The 24,686-nt window shown below is 40.4% G+C and overlaps 1 protein-coding gene and 1 long non-coding RNA gene across 11 annotated transcripts in view; one reads left to right on the top strand and one right to left on the bottom strand.

The window, feature by feature from the left end:
• LOC145504410 (uncharacterized) overlaps positions 1-18,866 on the top strand; it is a 90,950-nt gene extending 72,084 nt beyond the window's left edge. The window contains exon 6 of the long non-coding RNA XR_014052191.1: positions 16,001-18,866. This is a non-coding gene — a long non-coding RNA (uncharacterized LOC145504410). The remainder of the gene's footprint in view (positions 1-16,000) is intronic.
• Positions 1-24,686, bottom strand: part of LOC145504408 (BEN domain-containing protein 5) — a 1,377,102-nt gene that overhangs the window by 720,281 nt on the left and 632,135 nt on the right. The window lies entirely within an intron of this gene.

Raw genomic sequence — 24,686 nt, 5'->3', positions numbered from 1 at the left:
TGGACATGGTCAAACAGGAGATGGCAAGAGTGAACATCAACACTTTAGGAATCAGTGAACTAAAATGGATGGGAAAGGGCAAATTTCATTCAGATGACCATAATATCTACAACTGTGAGCAAGAATCCCTTCAAAGAAATGTAACACACCTCATTGTCAACAAAAGAGTCCAAAATGCAGTAGATGCAATCTCAAAAACCACATAATGATCTCGGTTTGCTTCCAAGGCAAATGATACAATATCACAATAGTCCAAGTCTATGCCTCAACTATTAATGCCAAAGAAGCTGAAGTTGATCCATGCTATGAAGGTCTACAAGGCCTTCTAGAACTAAGACCCCCCCCACCCCCGCAAAGTGCTTTTCATCATAGGAAGACTGGAATGCAAAAGAAAGAAATCAAGAAATACCTGGAGTAACAAGCCAAGTTTGGTCTTAGAGTATAAAATGAAGTAGGGCAAAGGCTAACAGTTTTGCCAAGAGAATGCACTGGTCATAGCAAACACTCTCTTCCAAAAAAACAAGAGACAACTCTACACATGGACAACAGTACCAGATGTTAAGTACCAAACTCATATTGATCATATTTTTTGCAGCTGAAGATGGAGAAGCCCTATACAGTCAGTAAAACAAGATGTAGAGCTGATAGTAGCTCAGATCATGAGACTCCTATTGAAAAATTTAGGCTTAAATTGAAGAAAGGAGAAGAAAACACTAGGACATTCAGGTATGACCTAGATAAAATCCCTTGTGATTAGACAGTGGAGGTGACATATAGATTCAAGGGATTAGAGCTGGTAGACAGAGTACCTGAAGAACCATAGACAAAAGTTCATAAAATTGTACAGGTGGCAGTACCAAAACCACCACCTCCTCCCCCCAAAAATGCAAGAAGGTAAAGTGGTGGACTGAGGAGGCCTTACAAATAGCTGAGAAAAGAAGAGAAGTGATAGGCAAAAGAGAAAGGGAAAGATATGCCCAACTGAATGCAGAGTTCCAGATAACAGCAAGGAGAGATATGAAAGCTTGCTTAGGAAAACAGTTGAAAGAAATAGAGGAAAACAATAGAATTGGAAAGACTAGAGATCGCTTCAAGAAAATTAGAGATACCAAGGGAACATTTCATGCAAAGATGGGCTTGATAAAGGACAGAAATGGCATGGACCTAACAGAAGCAGAAGATATTAAGAAGAGGTGGCAAGAATACAGAAAAGAGCTATACAGAACAGATCTCATGACCCAGGTAATTGTGATGGTATGATCACTCACCTAGAGCCAGATATCCTGCAGTGTGAAGTCAAGAGGGCCTTAGGAAGCATTACTACAACCAAATCTAGAGCAGATGATAGAATTCCAGTTGAGCTATTTAAAATCCTAAAATATGATGCTGTGAAAGTGCTGCACTCAATATGCCAGCAAATTTGGAAAACTCAACAGTGGCTACAGGACTGGAAAAGGTCAGTTTTCATTCCAATTCCAAAGAACGTCAATGCCAAAGAATGTTCAAACTACCCCAAAATTGCATTCATCTCACACGCTAGCAAAATGATGCTCAAAATTCTCCAAGCCAAGTTTCAACAGTACATGAACTGAGAACCTGCAGATGTTCAAGTTGGATTTAGAAAAGGTAGAGGAGCCAGAGATCAAATTTCCAACAACCACTGGATCATAGAAAAAGCAAAAGAATTCCAGAAAAACATCACTTCTGCTTTATTGACTACACCAAAGTCTTTATGTGGATCAAAACAAACTGTGGAGAATTCTTCAAGAGATGAAAATACCAGACCACATTACATGCCTCCTGAGAAATATGTGTCCAGGTTAAGAAGCAACAGTTAGAACTTGACATGCAACAACGGACTGGTTCCAAATTGGGAAAGGCTGTACATTGTCACCCTGCTTATTTAACTTCTATGCAGAGTATATCATGTGACATGCCAGACTGGATGAAGCACAAGTTGGAATCAAGATTGCAGGGAGAAATATCAATAACCTCAGATATGCAGATGATACCACGCTTATGGCAGAAAGTGAAGAAGACTAAAGAGGCTCTTGATGAAAGTGAAAGAGGAGAGTGAAAAAGCTGGCTTAAAACTCAACATTCAAAAAATGAAGATCATGCCATCTGGTCCTATCACTTCATGGCAAATTGCTGTGGAAATAGTGGAAACAGTGAGACTTTATCTTCCTGGGCTGTAAAATCACTGCAGATGGTGACTACAGCCATGAAATTAAAAGACGCTTACTCCTTGGAAGAGAAGCTATGACCAACATAGACAGCATATTAAAAAGCAGAGACATTACTTTATCAACAAAGGTCTGTCTAGTCAAAGCTATGGTTTTTCCAGTAGTCATATATGGATGTGAGAGTTGGACCATAAAGAAAGCTGAGCACCAAAGAATTGATGCTTTTGAACTGTGGTGTTGGAGAGGACTCTTGAGAGTTCCTTGGACAGCAAGGAGATCACACCAGTCAATCCTAAAGGAAATCAGTTCTGAGTATTCATTGGAAGAACTGATGCTGAAGCTGAAGCTCCAGTACTTTGACCACCCGATGCAAAAAGCCAACTCACTGGAAAAGACCCTGATCCTGTGAAAGATGAGGGCAGGAGGGTAGCAGAGATGAAATGTTTAGATAGTATCACAGACTCAGCGGACACAAATTTGAGCAAATTCTGGGAGATAGTGAAGGACAAGGAAGCTTGGCATGGTGCAGTTCCTGGGGCTGCAAATAGTTCAACATGAGTTAGCCACTGAACAACAACAAAATTATGAATAATTCAAATTTTGGAAAGTATCTTACAATTGGGAAAATATACTGATAGATGTAGTCATTGCTCTTATGATGTTATGACTGAATTCCTGGAACTCCACAAACCTGCAAGGACCTTGCACTTTCACATTAGGATAGAGCCCCAGTTTTGTTTTGTTTTGTTTTTTCCCATTTTTTGCTCTGATATAGCTATGGAGCAATGGAGAAGGTGATGGCACCCCACTCCAGTACTCTTGCCTGGAAAATCCCATGGACAGAGCAGCCTGGTAGGCTGCAGTCCATGGAGTCGCTAAGAACTGGACACGACTGAGCAACTTCACTTTCACTTTTCACTTTCATGCATTGGAAAAGGAAACGGCAACCCACTCCAGTGTTCCTGCTTGGAGAATCCCAGGGACGGGGAGCCTGGTGGGCTGCCATCTATGGGATCGCACAGAGTCGGACACGACTGAAGCGACTTAGCAGCAGCTATGGAGCAAAGCTACTAGAAAATAAAGTTAATCTGGCAGAATGAGGATGCCATCTCAGCCTTGGACAAGGGGAATGGGAAGGAAGATTCAGTGTTTAGAAGAGTGTTCAAAGTCACTTCAGCGCCTGGGGTGAGAGAAGTAGTCTAGGAAAGACTGAGATCCATTGGACCTTCATATTTTTGGAAGAAAGTTTTGAAGTTCTTAATCAGCTTTTCTGTGTCTGTATCATGGGCCTTGTGCTCTTCAAAGAGACTAGAAAAAAATTAACTGAATTCCAGTAACAGGTTCTGAGATTTGGAAAACCTCTGACCACTGGAATGGTCCTGTGACAGTGAGAGGCCCTAGTAATGAAAAGTCTATTACAATTACTATTATTATCATTGTTATTATTACGATGATTATTGTCTCCATTGCCTACTTTTCTTAACTGTTTTCTCTCCATGTCTCTTTCTCTCTACTATAAAGGCTTTGACCCTTCCCAAACACAGCTCCTTCCCCTTCGCCTTCCAACAGTTCTTTATATATATTATTCTGCTGTATTAATAGAAACTATACCTAGAATGAATAAAATAAAGGTTCTGCTCAACCTTCCCCCAACTAAGTAGGCTTTAGGACTTTGGCATCCAAATCTGGGTCCCACACTCCAAGCATGCCAATGCCAAAAAACCCAATAGAGATGACCAGGATGGGGATGGGACTGGAGGACAAAGCATTTTGGAAAGAGTATAAAGAATTAGAAAAAAAAAATAGTCCCAAAAGGAGAACTTGGGTCAGTGGGTGAACATTTTACAAATAACATTCTGAGTATTCGACTTTGGCTAGAAAGGAAAGGGAATAAACAGTAGCCAGGAGGATGGAATGGGCTCCTGCAAACAAAAGTATCTGATGGATTATTTCCCCTCTTCCTCTTCAGTCCATGGAGAACTGTTCACCCAAGGATTAATGCACTATTCCAAGTAGAAAAGAAAATTCTGGCATGGTTCCTGCAGGTATTGTTATCCAAGAAGGAGCAATCCAGCAAAAATGACTAGGAATAGTCTCAGGAAGCTCTTAGTAGGGGGAGCTAATAGGCTTGTCATTGGGGCCATTCTAGACAAACCAAGCTAGACTGGGGTCTATGAGTGGCAATATCAAAATTTTCTCATTCCTTGCTGTTTAATCAATTGATTTAGCAATTTGATTGACAATACAAAAATGAAAAAAAACAGGATGATGATCCTTTGAGGGAGATCAAAAGCCAGGATGGCATTCCATTCAGTTCATTCTCCCATCCCAAAAAAGAGCTAGAAATCACACAAAAGAAGCCTCTTAACACATATACTCATTCTTCACTGAGTCTCTTCTTGCTCTTCCCTATTCTTGACTCTCTTAGCCATTGACTTTGCCACTCATTCACTCAATGTTTTCTTTCACTGTGTATTATCCCTTCAAACAACTTCTGCTTCTCATTCTACTACTCTATAATTAGTGATAATAACAGCTATAATTTTTAGATCATGTAGTTTGCTCCATGGCTTCTTCTGAGTGAATATTATACACACACACACACACACACAGGCTTCCCAAGTAGTCTAGTGGTAAAGAGTCTGACTGCTAATGCAGAAAACATAAAAGGTGCAGTTTTGATCCCTGAGTCAGGAAGATCCCCTTGAGGAATAAATGGCAACCCACTCCAGTATTCTTGCCTGGAGAATCCCATGGACAGAGGAGCCTGGCAGGCTACCGTCCATAGGGTTGCAAAGAGTCATACATGACTGAAGTGACTTAGCACATGAGTGTCTGTGTGCATCTGTGTGTGAATCTGTATATGTGTGTGTGTGTGTGTGTGTGTGTGTGTGTGTAACTCAAAGACTATCTTTTTTTTGCCTACAAATTGACTCTGGTGCTAATTCTTTTGAAGATAAGGAAACTGGGGCTAGTATTGATTGGATAGCTTGCCCCAAATGACACAGGTAGAAAGTGGTAAAGCCAAGTTTCAAAATGATCATCATTCTGACTTTAAAAGCCCATACTTTTCCTTCTGATCTATAATGTTTAACTAATTATTTATTTCTTCTCAATAATAATTCTGATGATTTTGATTCTTCTCAGGGTGCCTTGGTTGACCCCCAAAATCCCATCAGTCATGCTCCCCCATTATGTCTCTGCCCACATCTTCTCTAGCCTTATAAGCCACTCTTGGATAATAGAAATCAAAAAGCTAGAAATTAGAGAAATTCAAGACAGATTTTGTAGGACAAGCTGTCCCAAGGCCATGTGATGTTTATCTTGGAGAAGATTCATTCTTGGGTATTGCCTAACATAGAGGTGGGATCCAAGAGTTTGGTGTCACCCCTGGAGATCTTTCTCTTCTCATCTTACCACAGTGTATATTTCCCACAGGGCTGATGGTTTTATGAGTAATGAGCAGATTTACTTAAGCTATAAAAATAAAGTTAGTTTAAGTTATTATTCCAAAGAAACCTGGAACAGGGTCATGCCTGATTTGGTTTCCAAGGAGAAAAATGTATTCGTGATATGTCAGAACTCAGCTCCTGGTGGACCCACACATATGTGCAGGCAAACACATTCACAAATACACACATATACCTCCTAAACGTGAAGCAATTTTCCAAGAAAAACAGATAAAGAGGATCTTCATTACCAGAAGCAGGGAGTGAGTCAGTGCTGGGTGGAATAACTAAGCAGACAGTTTTAGTAGGAGGAGTGCCAGGGCATGTGAAGAACAAGCAGCCAGCTCAGCCACGGGGACCTTGGATAGTTGCCTGGGACCTTGGAAACCATTTTAACTAACACATATATTCCAGTAATTTAAAGTGCTCGTTAGTTTAATATTTTGAAAGAACTCTAACAAAAAATTATGAAATTAACTTTAGGTATTAATGACCTCGTTAAGAAATAAACCGTATATCATCTCAATCTTATATCAGGTAAATAAGTTTGAAATGAAACTTAGATCATGTTTTTAAGTCAAAGAGCAAAGGAAACCATACAGATGAAATAGCAACTTTCTATTGTCCAGATTTAGTTTCTTCCTGAAAAATGTTTTAGTTAACAGAAATATTTCCATTTCCGATTCTAGTCACTTTCTCCTGAACCTCTATCAATGTCAAGTTTACAACAAAGGGCCCAGGTGTGGGTACCAAAGTCCAGTGAGGGGGTGGAGCAGGATCTTCTCTCTCCCTTATTCTTAACACTCTATCACATTTATATAACAAAAGATATGTAACAATGGAAATATAAATAAAGAATATTGCTTTAAAGGAACAACAAAGCCTAGCCTAGTCTCTGTGTGTTAAGTCACTTCAGTTTTGTTGGACTGTGTGTGACCCTATGGACTATAGCCCACCAGGCTCCTATGTCCATGAGATTCTCCAGGCAAGAATACTTGGGAGTGGGTTGCCATGCCCTTTTCCAGGGGATTTTCCCGACCCAGGGGTCAAACCCACGTCTCTTCCATCTCTTGCACTGGCAGGCAGGTTCTTTACCAGTAGTGCCACCTGGGATGTACTTGTCTATTAATGAGTAATTTGCAGAGGTAAGACTACTGAGGGGCTTCCCTGGGGGCTCAGCAGTAAAGAACCCACCTGCCAATGCAGATGTGTGTTCAATCCATGGATCCGGAAGATCCCTTGGAGGAGGAAATGGCAACTCACTCCATGGACATGGGACATATAAGTTCCATGGACAGAGGAGACTGGTGGGTACAGTCCACAGGGGTCACAAAAGAGTTGGACACCTTAGCGACTAAACAACAAAAAGACTACTGCAAGGACAGGGCATAATCAGGGAAGGGCAGGTTACCCAGTGAAAACAATTTAGAGATGAAGCAAAAATGGTCAGCTGGGACCAGCTGATCAAGACTTTGTCATATCTAAAAATAGGAAATTTAATCCTGCTGGTGAATAAACTTGACTGCGTTTTTGGAAAAGGATCAACATGACATGATTTGTATTTTGGAAAATTCATACTAACAGTAAGTAGGTGGAGAACAGAGTTTAGGGGAGAAATTGAAAGCAGGAGAATCAATCAGAAGGCTGGTGCAATGATCCATGTGTGAGGATAAACTTCATGAGAATACTTGGTACTCCCAGTGTATGGCTGCTGTATGTATTCTCAGGACCTAAACAAAGCAAAATGGCTGTCTGGTGAGGCCTTACAAATAGCTGTGAAAAGAAGACAAGTGAAAAGCAAAGGAGAAAAGGAAAGATATACCCATTTGAATGTAGAGTTCCAAAGAATAGCAAGGAGAGATAAGAAAGCCTTCCTCAGTGATCGGTGTAAAGAAATAGAGGAAAACAATAGAATGGGTAAGACTAGAGATCTCCTCAAGAAATTAGAGATACCAAGGGAACATTTCATGCAAAGATGGGTTCAATAAAGGACAGAAATTGATTGGACCTAACAAAAGCAGAAGATATTAAGAAGAGGTGGCAAGAAAACACAGAAGAACTGTACAAAAAAGATCTTCACAACTCAGATAATCACGATGGTGTGATCACTCACCTAGAGCCAGACATCCTGGAACGTGAAGTCAAGTGGGCCTTAGGAAGCATCGCTACAAACAAAGCTAGTGGAGGGGATGGAATTCCAGTTGAGCTATTTCAAGTCCTGAAAGATGATGCTGTGAAAGTGCTGCATTCATTATGCCAGCAAATCTGGAAAACTCACTAGTGCCCACAGGACTGGAAAAGGTCAGTTTCCATTCCAATCTCAAAGAAAGGCAATGCCAAAGAATGCTCAAACTACTGCACAATTGCACTCATCTCATATGCTAGTAAAGTAATGCTCAAAAATCTCCAAGCCAGGCTTCAGCAATATGTGAACCATGAATTTCTAGATGTTCAAGCTGGTTTGACAAAAGGCAGAGGAACCAGAGATCAAATTGCCAACATCCGTTGGATCATTGAAAAAGGAAGAGAGTTCCAGAAAAACATCTATTTCTGTTTATTGACTATGCCAAAGCCTTTGACTGTATGGATCACAATAAACTGTGGAAAATTCTTCAAGCGATGGGAATACCAGATCACCTGACCTGCCTCTTGAGAAACCTGTATGCAGTTCAAGAAGCAATAGTTAGAACTGGACATGGAGCAACAGACTGGTTCCAAATAGGAAAAGGAGTATGTCAAGGCTGTATATTGTCACCCTGCTTATTTAACTTATACGCAGAGTACATCATGAGAAACGCTGGGCTGGATGAAGCACAAGCTGGAATCAAGATTGCCGGGAGAAATATCAATAACCTCAGATATGCAGATGATACCACCCTTATGGCGTAAAGTGAAGAAGAACTAAGGAGCCTCTTGATGAAAGTGAAAGAGGAGAGTGAAAAAGTTGGCTTAAAGATCAACATTCAGAAAATGAAGATCATGGCATCCGGTCCCATCACTTCATGGCAAATAGATGGGGAAACAGTGGAAACAGTGGCTGACTTTATTTTTCTGGCTCCAAAATCACTGCAGATGGTGATTGAAGCCATGAAATTAAAAGCCGCTTACTCCTTGGAAGGAAAGTTATGACCAACCTAGACAGCATATTAAAAAGCAGGGACATTACTTTGTCAACAAAGGTCCGTCTAGTCAAGGCTATGGTTTTTCCAGTAGTCATGTATGGATGTGAGATTTGGACTCTAAAGAAAGCTGAGGGCCAATGAATTGATGCTTTTGAACTGTGGTGTTGGAGAAGACTCTTGAGAGTCCCTTGGACTGCAAGGAGATCCAACCAGTCCATCCTAAAGGAGATCAGTCCTGGGTGTTCATTGCAAGGATTGATGTTGAAGCTGAAATTCCAATTCTTTGGCCACCTGATGGGAAGAACAGACTCATTGGAAAAGACCCTGATGCTAGGAAAGATTGAGGGCAGGAGAAGAAGAGGACTACAGAGGATGAGATGGTTGGATGGCATCACCGACTCAATGGACATGAGTTTGAGTAGACTCTGGGAGTTGGAGATGGATAAGGAGGCCTGGCATGCTGCAGTCCTTAGGGTCTCAAAGAGTTGGACACGACTGAGCGACTGAACTGAACTGAAAACACAGGACATGCTCAATAAATAACTGCAACAAAAAGTGACCTCCATTTATATCCAGGATGGAAGTGAAAGAAACAGATTGATTAGGCGGCCAAATGTGTGGCAATGCGACCCCATTCATCCATAGGTTTCAAGATAACTTTTTTTCCAGATCATTATTCAGACTGTGCTGGCCAGGTGTCTAGACTGAGCTACTTTTTATCGAGTATTTATCTTGTCTAAACCCCTATGCTTAACATACTGTGCACACATGATCTCATTTAATCTCTTTTTGAAAAAGACCCTAGGAATTAGGTATTATTATTCCTTGATGCTGTGAAAGATTGAAGGCAGGAGGAGACGGGACAACAGAGGATGAGATGGTTGGATGGCATCACTGACTCAATGGAGATGAGTTTGAGTAAACTCCAGGAGTTGGTGATGGACACGGAGGCCTGGCGTGCTGTGGTCCATGCGGTCACCAAGAGTCAGATACGACTGAACGACTGAATTGAACTGAACTGATTCCCAATTTATATGTGGAAAAAGGGAGTATCTTCTGCAGGTCATGAAGCTACTAAGTTACATCAGGATTTGATCACAAAACTAACTCTGAAGCCTAAGATTATTTCACTGTACTGAGAAGAGCATGTGTCACTTGTTTTGCTAAACAGGGGATTTTATGTATCCCATTTCCATGCACATTGCAAGAGGCTTTTACCTCATAACCTTGACAAACAATAGCAGCACACTTCGGAAATTTGTGCAAATGCATTTTTAATAAACCGCCTCAAATTTTTCTGTACGCCTTAATAAGCTTTTTTATCCTCAGGAGGCCTTATTAGATAAAGATAAGATATTTTAGAAAATCCCCTATCCCTAACTACTCTAAGACGCGCTAATCATTTTAAAATTTTCCAAAAATCTCGGACAAAAGTCTTATTGTTCATGCTAGCTTAATTAATATAAATGCTACCCCTTCCCTTATGAAATAGCTTCGGATGAACTTACACAAGTACTGAAGATGAGGTAGACCAAGAAAAGTCTTTAAATATTTAATAGCAGTTAGCCCTGTCACAAGTCCTATCTGGTTATAATTCTACCCTTTGCTTTGTCTTTGTCTTGCTGAAGTTATTTGAAAATGTATTGCTTTTCTACACTGGAAATGCTATTTTACACTGCTTTGTTTCAACTAGGGCTGTGGAAATAGCAGCATAATATTCTTTCCCTCCAATCTAGCTACTGCTCTTTCCTCTTTAGAAAATGAATTTTCCACCTATCATTTCAAATGGTGTCCTGCCAAATGGTGTCCAGCTTGTGGCCCAAGTACATCCCTAAAACAAAGGAAAGATGTCTCTCAGGAACAAAAAAGCAACAACATTTCATCTAATCCATGTAATTGCTTTTAAAATGACTATTGTTTTTATTAGCAGTCTTTTCATTGCTGTCATAGGATGATCATACTCTATCTGAGATGTCTCTCTTATTTTCCATTTGCATGTTGAGAAAATATTTCAGTTATAGAAATATGCAGTTGAGTTACAAAGACAGTTCTTATTCACCCACAGTCAACCCATCATTTCAAAATTTGATGGAAAAGAGAAAGAATAGACTAAAATTTACTTTTATTCAAAGCCATATGAAATAAAGGGCTTCCCTGGTGGCTTAGATAGCAAAGAGTCTGCCTTCAGTGTAGGAGACTCAGGTTCGATCCCTGGGTCAAGAAGATCTCCTGGAAAAGGGAATGGAAACCTACTCCAGTATTCTTGCCTGGAGAATTCTGTGGACAGGAAACTGGTGGGGCTATAGTCCAGGGGGTCATAAAGAGTCATGGCATTGAAACGTGTAAATTATCATATGTGAAATGGATCACCAGTCCAGGTTCGATGCATGATACAGGGTGCTCAGGGCTGGTGAACCAGGATGACCCTGAGGGATGGGATGGGGAGGGAGGTGGAAGGGGGCTTCTGGAAGGGGAAAACATGTACACTCATGGTGGATTCATGTCAATGTGTGGCAAAACAAATACAATATTGTAAAGTTAAAAAAGAGATAAATAAACTAATAAAAAAAAAAGAATCAGACAAGACTGAGCGACTAACACATACACACATATGAAATAAAAATGTTGTGAGGGAAATTAAGTCAACTGGTTGTACCTACAGGGTCACAGAACTCTGTACTTATTTTATCTGTAAAATAGAGATAATAATGATAACATTATAGAGTTTTATGAAAATGAAATGCTGTATGTGCAAATGTTTTACACACTTCTTATTAACCAGAAAAAATCAACAAATAATAGAAATAGTAGTAGTTGCTGTTATTGCTGTTGCTATCTCAAGGAAAACATTAAACCTTCACTCTTTGTCATTTACTGATCATATATAACACAGTCCCCCATGGATGAAGCTGTTAGTGTAGTGAGGAAGGCAAGTAAAGAGTTAACTACTTTGTAATGTAATAACTCTTACAATAGAACTCTTTCTAGAGTTCCAGAAAAACATCTACTTCTGCTTTATTGACTATGCCAAAGCCTTTGACTATGTGGATCACAACAAACTGTGGAACATTCTTAAAGAGATGGGAATATCAGACCACTTTACCGGCCTCCTGAGAAATCTGTATGCAGGTCAGGAAGCAACAGTTAGAACTGGACATGGACAAAAGACTGGTTCCAAATTAGGAAAGTAGTACATCAAGGCTGTATATTGGCACCCTGCTAATTTAACTTCTATGCAGAATACATCATGCAAAATGCTGGGCTGGATGAAGCACAAGCTGGAATCAAGATTGCTGGGAGAAGTATCAATAACCTCAGATATGCAGATGACACCACCCTCATGGCAGAAAGTGAAGAAGAACTAAAGAGACTCTTGATGAAAGTGAAAGAGGAGAGTGAAAAAGTTGGCTTAAAACTCAACATTCAAAAAACTAAGATCATGGCATCTGGTCCCATCACCTCACGGCAAATAGATGGGTAACAATGAAAAAAGTGAGAGACTTTATTTTCCTGAGCTCCAAAATCACTGCAGATGGTGACTACAACCATGAAATTAAAAGACGCTTGCTCCTTAGAAGAAAAGTTTTGACCAATCTAGACAGGATATTAAAAAGCAGAGACATTACTTTACCAACAAAGGTCCATCTAGTCAGAGCTATGGTTTTTCCAGTAGTCATGTATGGATGTGAGAGTTTCATAAAGAAAGCTGAGGGCCAGAGAATTAATGCCTTTGAACTGTGGTGTTGGAGAAGGCTCTTGAGAATCTCTTGGACTGCAAGGAGATCAAACCAGTCAGTCCTAAAGGAAATCAGTCCTGAATATTCATTGGAAAGACTGATGCTGAAGCTGAAGTTCCAACACTTTGGCCACCTGATGCGAAGAACTGACTCATGGCAAAAAGACCCTGATGCTGGAAAAGATTAAAGGAAGGAGGAGAAGGGGACAACAGAGGATGAGATGGTTGGGTGGCATCAACTCAATGGACGTGAGTTTGAGCAAGCCTCAGGAGTTGGTGATGGACAGGGAATCCCGGCGTGCTAGAGTCCATGGGGTCACAAAGAGTCGGACACGACTGAATGACTGAACTGAACTGAAATCAAGACAAGGAGAACAAATCCTCATTATAGGAAACTGTTAGTTCAGAGATGGTCCACATCTCTTCAGATCACTGAATACCATTTATCCTTGTTTTTGCCACAGGCTGCCTCCCTGAGGTAACAATTATGTTGCTTAATTTCGCCCTGGAGGAAGTCCTGTATGAGAAATTTCTCTCAGGTGAAAAAAAACAAAACAAAACTTACTCCCCGAGGAATTAGTATGTTTCTTTCTGACAATAAGGGACATCATTCTTTTCTAACAATAAGAACTATGTAGCCTACAATGTTGCCTTTGGTTCTTGGTGACTTGGAAACTTATAAGTGATTTTTCTATTAATTCATGGCAACTCAGTTACAATTAATAAGGTGAATATTTTTCCTTTCTTTATTCATGTTCTAGTAGCTCTCCATTTTTTTAAAACAGGGGATAACAAAAGCAGTTAACTTTAATAATTATTCTATCAGTTTATAAAATTAAGGATACAGTCTCATTTTTACCCACATCCTAAATTTATTATTTTTGTGTGAAATGTCATTTATTCTTTCAACACTAAGAATGTACTACACTTTACCTATGTTGAACATTGTCCCTTAGTAATGAGGGATGATGTAAACATATAAAACACAATGTGGCAATTAGTATTACCATATATAATACTACTAGTGTTACAATATAATAATTACTACAATTATTTATAAGTTGTACAAAATATGTATCAAATATGTCCCTCTATCTTCACATGTACTGTAGGTTTGCTTTCTTGATAGGCAGCAAAATGCTGATGCCTAATTAATGTGACATTCTGAAATGTATATCAGAAACTTAAGTACCTTGAAGCTTTGAGAGAATTAAGAGGTTTTACATCTGGACAGATCAGTGTACACACTTCCTTAGACAGGGCTCTCTGTCTTCTGTAATTCACAGGGATCTCTCTAAATGCATTCTGAGGTTTCCTGTTCAGATTAGACATAGAAGCCTGATCACAACTGGCACAGTGAGCAGCCACAGGAGACAGGTCCTCAACCTGAATGTGAGCCTCAGGAGCTTGGGTTTCATTTACTTTGTACACTAAGCACCTTTAATCAAGCTTCTAAGTTCAACTCAGTTTAATAACCATGTATTAAGCTTCTATTTTTTCCTCCTGGAATCAGAGCAATCAGTAAGACTCCCAATTCAGAGTTTAAGATTAGCTGAGGAGTGCTCAGTCACTGTTGTGTCTGACTCTTTGCAACCCCATGGACTGCAACTCACCAGGCTCCTCTGTCCATGGGATTTTTCTGGTAAGAATACTGGAGCAGGTAGCCATTTCCCCCTCCAAAGGATCACCCTGACCCAGGGACTGAACCCACATCTCCAACATTTTCTGCACTGGCTGGTGGATTCTTTACTACTGAGCCACCTGGGAAATCCCTAGCTGGGGAGACAGACACATAGAACACATTTAGTACAGTGTGTGAAGTTAAATTATAGGGGTGTGTCCAGAGTGTTTGGCCCATGGAAGGGCTCATAATTTGTTTGGGAAAGAACTCAGTGATGCTGGCCAATGGAGAACGAGAGGAGACAAAGAACAGGAGGGAAGGAGCTTGTGGAATCACCCACTTACCTACTTACCATCCAATGCACAATGCCAAGATGGGGTCAGGCTGAGCAAAGCAGAATTTGTCCCAGGGACCCACTGAGGTAAGCAAGTGGCATGGGTGTGGGATCCAAGTTGCAGGTGAGGCTAGAATCAAGCAGGAAGTAAATATCCTGGGAAATTAATTCATTCAGGGTGGTGCAGAGAGAAGATTCTACCTCTCTAGGGGATGCGATTGACTTAAATTTGGTATCAAAACTCCAGTCAAACAAGCTGGGATTCAGACTTGAGCACTGGTCTTATCCAGTCCTAGTCTTGGTGGCTCAGATGGTAAAGAATCTGCCTGAAACGGGGTAGACCCAGGTTTGATCCCTGAGTCAGGAAGACCCCCCTGGAGAAGGAGATGGCTACACACTCCAGCATTCTTGCTTGGAGAATTCCATAGTCAGATAGTCCTGGCAGGCTACACAGTCCATGGGGTCACAAAGAATCAGACACAACTGAATGACTAACACTTTCACTTTCAGGGGGAAAAAGAATGCTAGACAGTGCAACTGAGGAAGAAGTCCAGTTGCTTGTGGTAGAGAAAGGCTCTCCGTGATCAGGCAAATTGCTGGCACCTAGCGTCATGCCCAGACATATTGAGGACTAAATTAGACACCATATGCTGGAAGTCTGAGACAAGTGATAAGCCTCCTGTTTGGAATAAGATTGGCATAGAGTCTTAACCTGAAAGCTTTGAGACCGAAGAGGTAGGGAAGGGATAAAGGCAGCGTCAAATATATTTGTTGTCGAAACATTTTTGAAGGTTGAGAAAAAGCAATTCTCAGCCTCTTTCCTATCAAGACAGAGATGAATTTTTTTTTTCTCATTTGTCTAAAGTTATTAGCAAGGGACAACATCACTGCCATTTTGTATGTTGAGTGTCACATAACTATTGTAATTGAAACTTGAGAAAGTAAAGAACTTCACTCTATTTTTCTCCACTGAACTTTCCTCATCTTCTACTTATATGTAGATTCGTGATTTTTTTTTTCTCTCAGGAGAACCACAAGAAACCTGTCAGAAATATTCCAGCATATGCAAATTCTAACTAGACAGACAAAAATAATCTTTGTTCTGTTCCTTATGTGCTCTGTGGGAGTTTGGCCTTGTTTGCATGATTGATCGGTTTGTACGCTACTTTTCAAAATCATTTTTCAAGTGGAGATACGAAGTAGAAAACAAGAGAAGTATGTAGGTCTGGGCTGGGTGAAAGGGCACCTAATTTAGGATAAGCTCTTTAACAACTTCTGAATATCCCTCCTTTACATATCAGATGGTCATTATCAGGAGTACTTTAGCAGTCTCAATTATATGGCAATAGGAGATAGATGAAATTCCTCAAAGACAAACTTTTTTTTTTCCTGGTTGATATTACACGTCTACATCTAAAAACAGGGCATGGTATGCAAACTGCCAAAATTCAGTCAGTATTCCAAAACATTCTCAGGACCATTTCCCTTTGTACCCCAGAGTTTATGGTGCTTCTGGCCCTTCCTCATGGGTCATTTTTCCTGTCTTCTGCAGGAGCTCCCTCCATATCTAATTTCAAGGAAGAGCCTCCATCAATTTGGACTCTTCAGAGAGGCCCCCTACAGCTCCAGACATAATGTGCTCCTTGTAAGTAAACCATATGAAACATAATTCACTGCCATGGAGCTCTGTTATCTGAAACCATCACCCTAAAACATTACTTTTTCTGGTTTTGTCTCTTCTCTATCTTCACCTCCACTGTCTTTGTCCAAGCTTCCTCATCTCTACTTGTATCACTGAAGTATAAATAGTCCTTTCACTTGCCTCTCTGTGGCCATTATCCCCTCTTTGCCCTGCTTCCCCAACTTCTTCCTCCTCCTGACCCAAGCTTCTTGATAGGGACTCCAAAGTGCAAACATGAAAATGCAACTTCCTTGATGAAAAAAATCACAACTAACCTTAATCAAATGCTGAAGAAAGGAGAAAGGAAAATCAGCGGCATTTTTTTTCAGCATCTGCAATGTGTCAGACTCTTTGCTGGTCCTGTTTTATAAATGCGTATGTATATAACTGCTCTACAACCTCACAACTATTTTTCAATATAGTGTGTCATTATCTCAAATTTATTGTGAGGAAACTAAGGTTCATGGTGCTTACATAATTTACCCAAGGCCATATGGCAGGTAGACTCAGTACACAGCAGCTGAGCTCTGCAGGTGTATATCTACTGCTATTTCTTTGCCACTATAAATTCTAGGTTCTGGAGGCATAGAGATGAATATTATATTTTTGCCACATCTGATTCTGAGAAGTCTACAATGAAGGAGACACTCACACTAACTAAATTACAATATGATGTGATAAGTACAGGGCTGAGTGGCAAAGACAGGGTTTGAACTTAAATCTCTCCCAATTAGACTACTGGTTGTGAATGTTTGCAAAGATGAGGAACTGTTAAATGTTAAAACTTTCCTCAAACTTCCACATGATAGTATTTGCCATTTTACTCAATAACTATGAAATGGCAAAAGTTACAATCAATTCAATGAAGCTTTCAAATGAATGTTCATTTCATTAATTACAACAGCAACAATGTCCATTTGATCCACATCTTTGTGAGAGGCACTGTTGGTCAGTGTACAGATAGTGAATACCTAGCCACATCTGAATTTGAGACCCCTTTGCAATAATCTTATCACTCTCCCTGAGTCTTTAGCTTGTTCATTGGGGATAAGCATCTACATTATAGAAACCTCTGATACAATATCCCTCTTAACAGGGTTCTGCAGTGTTGACAATTAAAAGCCAGAGCAAAACATTATTTGTAGAGCATATGCCTTGGTCAGACCTTGGAGAGTAATGACTTTGGCCCATCCTTTAACCCATCTGGGCATCCATGCACAGGAAAGGAAAAAACAGAGAGGGAGGGAACGACTGTTATTTAGTGTCTGCCCTGTGCTGTGCTATGCTGTGCTTAGTTATGTCTGACTCTTTGCGACACCATGGACTGTAGCCTCCCAGGCTCCTCTGTCCATGGGGATTCCCCAGACAAGAGCACTGGAGCGGGTTGCCATGCCTTCCTCAGGAGATCTTTCTAACCTAGGGATCAAACCCAGGTCTCCCACATTGCAAGCGGATTCTTTACCATCTGAGCCACCAGGAAAGCCCAAGAATACTGAAGTGAGTATCCTATCCCTTCTCCAGGGGAACTTCCTGACCCAGGAATCAAACTGGTGTCTCCTGAATTACAAGTGGATTCTATGCCAGCTGAGCTAGGAGCCAGGTAAGTCCCTGTTTGGTGCTAGCCACATACTTTATAATCTAACGTTATACTGCATGTGATGTTTAAAGTCTTTTGGCAGACTTTTGCCTCCCCTCATTTAGCCTGAGTATCTGCCTTTCTCTTCCTTCACTTTATCTACCTTCTTCTCTCTATTTTTTTTTCCCCAAATATACTTTGCTCTTTTACATCCCACTACCTTTGGTAAAGTTGTTATTCTGCTTGGAAATGCATAACTAGCTCCCATTTCTTATCTTGTTTAACTCTCTCATGGGTTAAAATCCAACTCCTCTCTGAAGCTATCCCCAACTTATCCAAGAAATCATTCTCTCTCCTCCTGCCACACTTGATTTGTCCTTCCTTTGTAGTACTGATCTCATTTTATCTTCTTAATTTGCTTACATAGGTAGCTTCATCACTGGCCCATACTCTTTTGGTGGCTGGGGCTGAATCTTTCCTCTTGAATCTCCAGTGTAAAGAATTGTGCCTGGAACATAACATGCATTCAACAAAAGGTGACTGAATAATGAATGAATCAACAAAAGCTTAGCTACTACTCTTCAATTACATATGTCAACAGTGATATTTTCTGAAATTGTCTGCTTCAGCTTTAGTGACTGTATTACAGCTTTTGGTCTGGCCATTTGTCACTTCCAAACCTATTCATGTATTGAAGTGACACTAAAAGCCCAGGCCGAAATTGTTGGTTGCTCTTATTCAGTCACTAAGTGGTGCCTGACTCTTTGAGATCTCATGGACTGCAGCACGCCAGGCTTCCTCGTCTTTTCACTATCTCCTGGAGTTTGCCCAAACTCATGTCCATTGAGTCGGTGATGCCATCAAACCATCTCATCCTCTGTCATCCCCTTCTCCTCATGCCCTCAAGCTTTCTGAGCATCAGGGTCTTTTCCAATGAGTATGATTTTGGCATCAGGTAACCAAATTACTGGATCTTCAGCTTCAGCATCAGTCCTTCCTATGAATATTCAGGGTTGATTTCCTTTAGGATTGACTGAAGTTTGATCTCCTTGCTATCCAAGGGACTCTCAAGAGTCTTCTCCAACACCACAATTTAAAAGCATCAATTCTTTGGTACTAAGCCTACTTTATTGTCCAACTCTCACATCCATATATTATACTGGAAAAACCATAGCTTTGACTAGATGGACCTTTCTCGGTAAAGTGATGTCTCTGTTTTTTAATACTGTCTAGGTTTTTCATAGCTATTCTTGCAAGGAGCAAGTGTCTTTTTATTGTGTGACTGTGGTTACTGTCCACAGTGATTTTGGAGCCCAAGAAAATAAAATCTGCCACTGTTTCCAGTTTTTCCCCATCTATTTTAAGCCAGCCTTTCACTCTCCTCTTTCACCTTCATTAACAGGCTCTTTAGCTCTTCTTTGATTTCTGCCATTAGAGTGATATCATCTGCATACCTGAGGCTGTTGATATTTCTCCAGGCAATCTTGATTCCAGCTTGTGATTCATCTAGCCCAACATCACATAATGTACTCTGTATATAAGTTAAATAAACAGGGTGACAATACACAGCCTTAACATACTTCTTTCCCGATTTTGAACCAGTCTGTTGTTTCATATACAGCTTTAACTGTTGCTTCTTGACTTGCATACAAGTTTCTCAGGAGACAGGTAAGGTGGTCTGATAGTCTCATCTCTTTAAGAATTTTCCACATTTTGTTGTGATCCACACAGTCAAAGGCTTTGGCATAGTCAGTAAAGCAGAAGTAGATGTTTTTCTGGAGCTCCCTTCCTTTTTCTAAGATTCAGTGGATGTTGGCAATTTGCTCTCTGGTTCCTCTGCCTTTTTTTTAAAAAAAAATTTATGGCAGGATATTTGTTTTACAATATTGTGTTGGTTTCTGCCATGCATCAACATGAATCAGACACAGGTATACATATGTACCCTCCCTCTTGAATCTCCTTCCCATTTCCCATCCCATTCCACCCCTCTAGGTTGTCACAGAGCACTAGGTTGAGCTTCCTGTGAGTGAAAGTCACTCAGTCATGTCTCACTCTTTACAACGCCATGGACTATACAGTCCTTGGAATTCTCCAGGCAAAAATACTGGAGTGGGTAGCCTTTCCCATCTCCAGGGGATCTTCCCAGCCCAGAAATGGAACCCAGGCCTCGCATTGCAGGCGGAGTCTTACCAGCTGAGCCACAGCGGAAACCCTGAGCTCCCTGTATCACACAGCAAATTCCCACTGGCTATCTCTTTTACATATGGTAATGTATATGTATCCATGCTATTCTTTCATCCCACCCTCTCCCTCCCACACTGTGTCCACAAGTCTGTTCTCTATGTTTGAGTCTCCACTGCTGCCCTGCAAATAGGTTCATCAGTACCATCTTTCTAGATTCTACACAAATGCGTTAATATACAATATATGTTTTTCTCTTTCTGAGTTACTTCACCCTGTACAATAGGCTCTAGTTCATCCATCTCATTAAGACTGACTCAAATGCATTCTTTTTTAAAGCTGAATAACATTTCATTGTATATATGTACCACAATTTCTGTATCCATTCTTCTGTCGATGAACATCTAGGCTGCTTCCATGTCCTAGCTATTGTAAAAAGTGTAGAAATGAACATTGGGGTACATGCGTCTCTTTCTGGCATGATTTTCTCAAACTATGTGCCTAGTAGTGGGATTGTTGGGTCATATGGTAGTTCTAGTCCTAGTTTTTCAAGGAATCTCCAAATGGTTCTCCATAGCGGTTGTATCAATTTACATTACCACCAACAGGGCAAGAGGGTTCCCTTTTCTTCACATCCTCTCTAGCATTTATTGTTTGTAGGACCCTCAGAATGGGAGAAAATAATTTCAAACAAAACAGCTGACAAAGGATTAATCTCCAAAATATACAAGCAGCCCATGTACCTCAATACCAGAAAAACAACCCAATCAAAAAATGGGCAGAAGACCTAAGCAGACATTTCTCCAAAGAAGACATACAGATGGCCAACAAACATATAAAAAGATGCTCAATATTGCTCATTATTAGAGAAATGCAAATCAAATCTATGTATCACCTCACACCAGTCAGAATGGTCATCATTTAAAATCCTCTGCCTTTTGCCTGGAAAATCCCATGGACAGAAGAGCCTGGTAGGCTGCAGTCCGTGGGGTCGCGAAGAGTCGGACATGACTGAACGACTTCACTTTCACTTTTCACTTTCATGCATTGGAGAAGGAAATGGCAACCCACTCCAGTGTTCTTGCCTGGAGAATCCCAGGAACAGCGGAGCCTGGTGGGCTTCCGTCTATGGGGTCACACAGAGTCGGACACGAATGAAGCGACGCAGCAGCAGCAGCAGCAGCAGCCTTTTCTAAATTCAGATTGTACATCTGGAAATTCTTTGTTCACGTACTGCGGAAGCCTAACCGGAAGGATTTTGAGCAGTACCTTGCTAACATGTGAAATGAGCAAAACTTTATGGTAATTTGAACATTATTTGGCATTGCTTTTCTTTGGGATTGGAATGAAAACTGACCTTTTCCAGTCCTGTGGCCATTGTTGAGTTATCTAATTTTGCGGGCATATTGAATGCAGCACTTTAATAGTATCATCATTTAGGATTTGAAATAGCTCAACTGGAATTCCATCACCTCCACTAACTTTGCTCGTAGTAATGCTTCCTAAGGCCCACTTGACTTCACACTCCTGGATGTCTGGCTCTAGATTAGTGACCACACTATTTTGGTTATCCAAATCATTAAGATCTTTTCTGTATAGTTCTTCTGTGTATTATTGCCACATTTTCTTAATTTCTTACATTTCTCTTAGGTCCTTGCTGTTTTCTGCTGGAAGAGATCTTGAAGGCCATCTAATCTGATCTTCCTACTGGGGCAAAAAACCACTTTCCATGATCAGTAATCATTCATTCTCAGATTGGATACCTCTAATGACAAGGAGTTCACTGCCTTATACGGGAATTCAATCATTCTTTAACAGTATTAATTATTAGGAATGTCATAATATACATTTATATCCTGTCTCCCTACCAGTACTAGTCTTGTTCTCTGAAATTGTACTATTTGCATGTATTTTCTCCCTCGAATGACGTCCTTTCAGCTATCTGAGAAAAGACTGAGAAATTAAGCAGTCATTTACAAAAGGCATTGTGGGACCTTAGGAACGCCCACTGATTTCTAGGATCAAAGCTGAGAAGGCAGATTTAGCTGCAGAGGCAGCTGGTAGAGGCAGTTAGAATCGGTAGCCAAGAGACTGGCAAATGTGAGCTGAACCCTAGAAGGCATCAGAACTCCAGGTGATGGAAAGCAACAGAGGGTGCCGAGGTGGCACTTTACCCTTAGGGCAGGGCAAGGCAGCACAGGTAAAAATATGGTGTTAAAAAGAGCAGTCCAGCAACCTTGAAGGATAAAGTGCAAAATAGGAAATAGAATGGTAAAGGTGAGGCAGTCAGGTAATAGGCAGGCAGTCAGAAAACAGTGGCAGAGAGGTAAAGTACTTGCCCAAGTTTATGGAGCTAGGCAGGGGAAGAGGCTCGCTCTAGTCAAGATCTGGGTTCAAGTCTGTTTTGTTAGTCATATAGTCTTGATACTATCTCATGGTATCTCCCTGTCAGCTCACCCTCATCACAAAGGGATGATTCAAAGATGACAAATTAGATTGAGCTTTGTATACTCATTAGAACCTTTGCAATAGAGTGGTCCCTCCATTAGCCTGCATAGTTAGCTCCTAAAACAGTTTCCTGCCTCCCCCCCCCCGACCCCTCACCCCATAACAGTTTGAAACCACAAGAGCACTCAGGTCTCAGAGCTTCTGAGTCAGAGGCCCTCCCAGAAACCACACAACTCCCTTTTCTATGATGTGCAGGATTATCAGCTGTTGTGGATCAACATGTTCTCCTGTAAATATATTATTTAACTAGCCAGTCTCGTGGGTCTGAAAGCGTTTTTAAAGATAATTTTCCATATCTCTCTTCCAATCAGTTTGTTTTAAGTTTAACTTTAGCAAAATTCAATTTTTATTGTTCTAACTTACTGGGAAGCACCTCATTTTCCTCATTTTATAACATCTAAGCAAAGCTCAGGCTTTGTTATCAAAAGAGATATAACAAAAATAAAAGTAGGAAAGCCTTCTTGACAAAACTCATGCCAAGACATGGATTCCAACTGACTTTTCCAGTTTCATTTCTTGCCCCTGCCCCTGAGAACAGCCCTAGTGGACTCAATCCCTTGTTCCATCTCAAAGGCCTTAGAATGCTGAAGTTTCTCCTAACTGATTCTCTTGTCAAGGTTGGTGATTTGAGATAATAGTGATATTGTCAAAGTTGCACAGAAAATTAGCATCAAGGGAGAGAGGTTAGAATCTCTGGATTTTGCCATGGTTTTACCTTGAATGATGATACTCATGAGAGCTGTCAAAAAAGGGATGGAAGAAGGAAATCCACGCCCCATGTAAAGATTACCTGGACAAATGATTCCTACATTGTTAATATGGGCAACAGACTCAATATAAACATAAAAGAAAACCTCCCACCACACAGCCATGCTCAGAGCCTGTAAATAAGTAGAATATTTACTATTCCCAGCAGAGTTAGTGGAAGTGACTACACTGAAAAATCAGTTAATTTCTGGGCAATGTTTTTAATTCACTCCTTCCTGATCATTTTCTTGGGGCTCATTCAATCAGCACGAAAGCTTGGCTGTCAAAGATTCCAGAAATACTCCTTTGACATAGTGCTGAGCAAGACATGTGGGTTGTTTTCTATTGGCCAATCTAACAATACTCCTATACTTTCCTTTGAAATCCTTGAAACTATTTTTATTTAGGTAAGGGGTGAAAAGGAATCTTGTCTCCTAATTTAAAAGTAGTTTCAAAACATTTGAGTTAGTTTTTTTCTGTTTTTCTTTTTAAGGCAGGCAGGGGAAAAAAAAAAAACAACTTAACTAGATCAGCATGAAGCAAGGCTGGATAATAAATATCTGGCCCACACGTTAACTATTAAAGATCATTGGTCCTCTTTTAAATTAACCTGCAGGAAGGTCACCTTGATTACATCCCAGACACATTCTCAAATAGCTATAGGCTTTGGTTGTCATGTCCAGAACCTATTTTCCTTAAGGATGAAATGAACCAGAGCTTGGAAACCAAAAAAATGAATCTCTAAAGAACTGAAACATGCTTCCTTGCTCCCTTTTGCTTTTGCTGGTCACACTTGCCTGTATGAAACTGCTTCCCTGTTTCTCCAATCCCTATCCATCATTATGTAGTGGAATGAGCATGGACCTTGTCATCATAAACACCTGATTTGAATCCTAATTATGTTACTTGCCAGCTACTTGCTTTGGGTAAGTTGCTTAACCTCTTTTAGATTCAAATTCTCCCTTAATAAAAGAGGAATAAGAATAGCTATTGCTGAAGCTTTTAGAGAAGATTAAAACAAAAAACATCTATGACAGAGCTTAACACAATTCTTAGCATGTAGCATGTGCTCAATTAAATATTATTCTTCTTCCCTCTTCCCACCATATTAGCCACCTCAACATTCAGTGGTTCTTCTAAGCATACAGCGAATCAATCATCAGCAGATATGATACCTTGGTGTTAGAAGAACCCCCGCTCTGTCCTACTCTGCTATTCTCCTCAGAGAGGGCTGGCTTTTGGTGCCATAAAAATGTAGGTTTGTATCTCAGCTCCTCTTATTCCAAGCTGTATGAAATCAGGGAAATCACTGAACTTTTGAGAGGTTCTGGTTTGTCATTGTTAAATAAAATTGTTACCTATGCCATAGATTTGATGTGCTGTGAACATTAAATAAATGGAAGGCATGTTGTGGAGAACTTGACCTATCACAAACAAACTGTAGCTTTTACAGCTAATTATTAATAATCCATTACGGTTCCTTTGTCTTCCCAGTCTAAACTAAAGGTAAAGTACAGAGGAAAAAAAAAAAAAACCCAAAACAGA

This window comes from Giraffa tippelskirchi, chromosome 5 (assembly GCF_054371585.1).
Source record: "Giraffa tippelskirchi isolate mGirTip1 chromosome 5, T2T-mGirTip1v1.2.pri, whole genome shotgun sequence".
Taxonomy (NCBI): Eukaryota; Metazoa; Chordata; class Mammalia; order Artiodactyla; family Giraffidae; genus Giraffa; species Giraffa tippelskirchi.
Note: the sequence above shows the minus strand (reverse complement) of the source record. Positions and strands in the feature narration are given on the sequence as shown.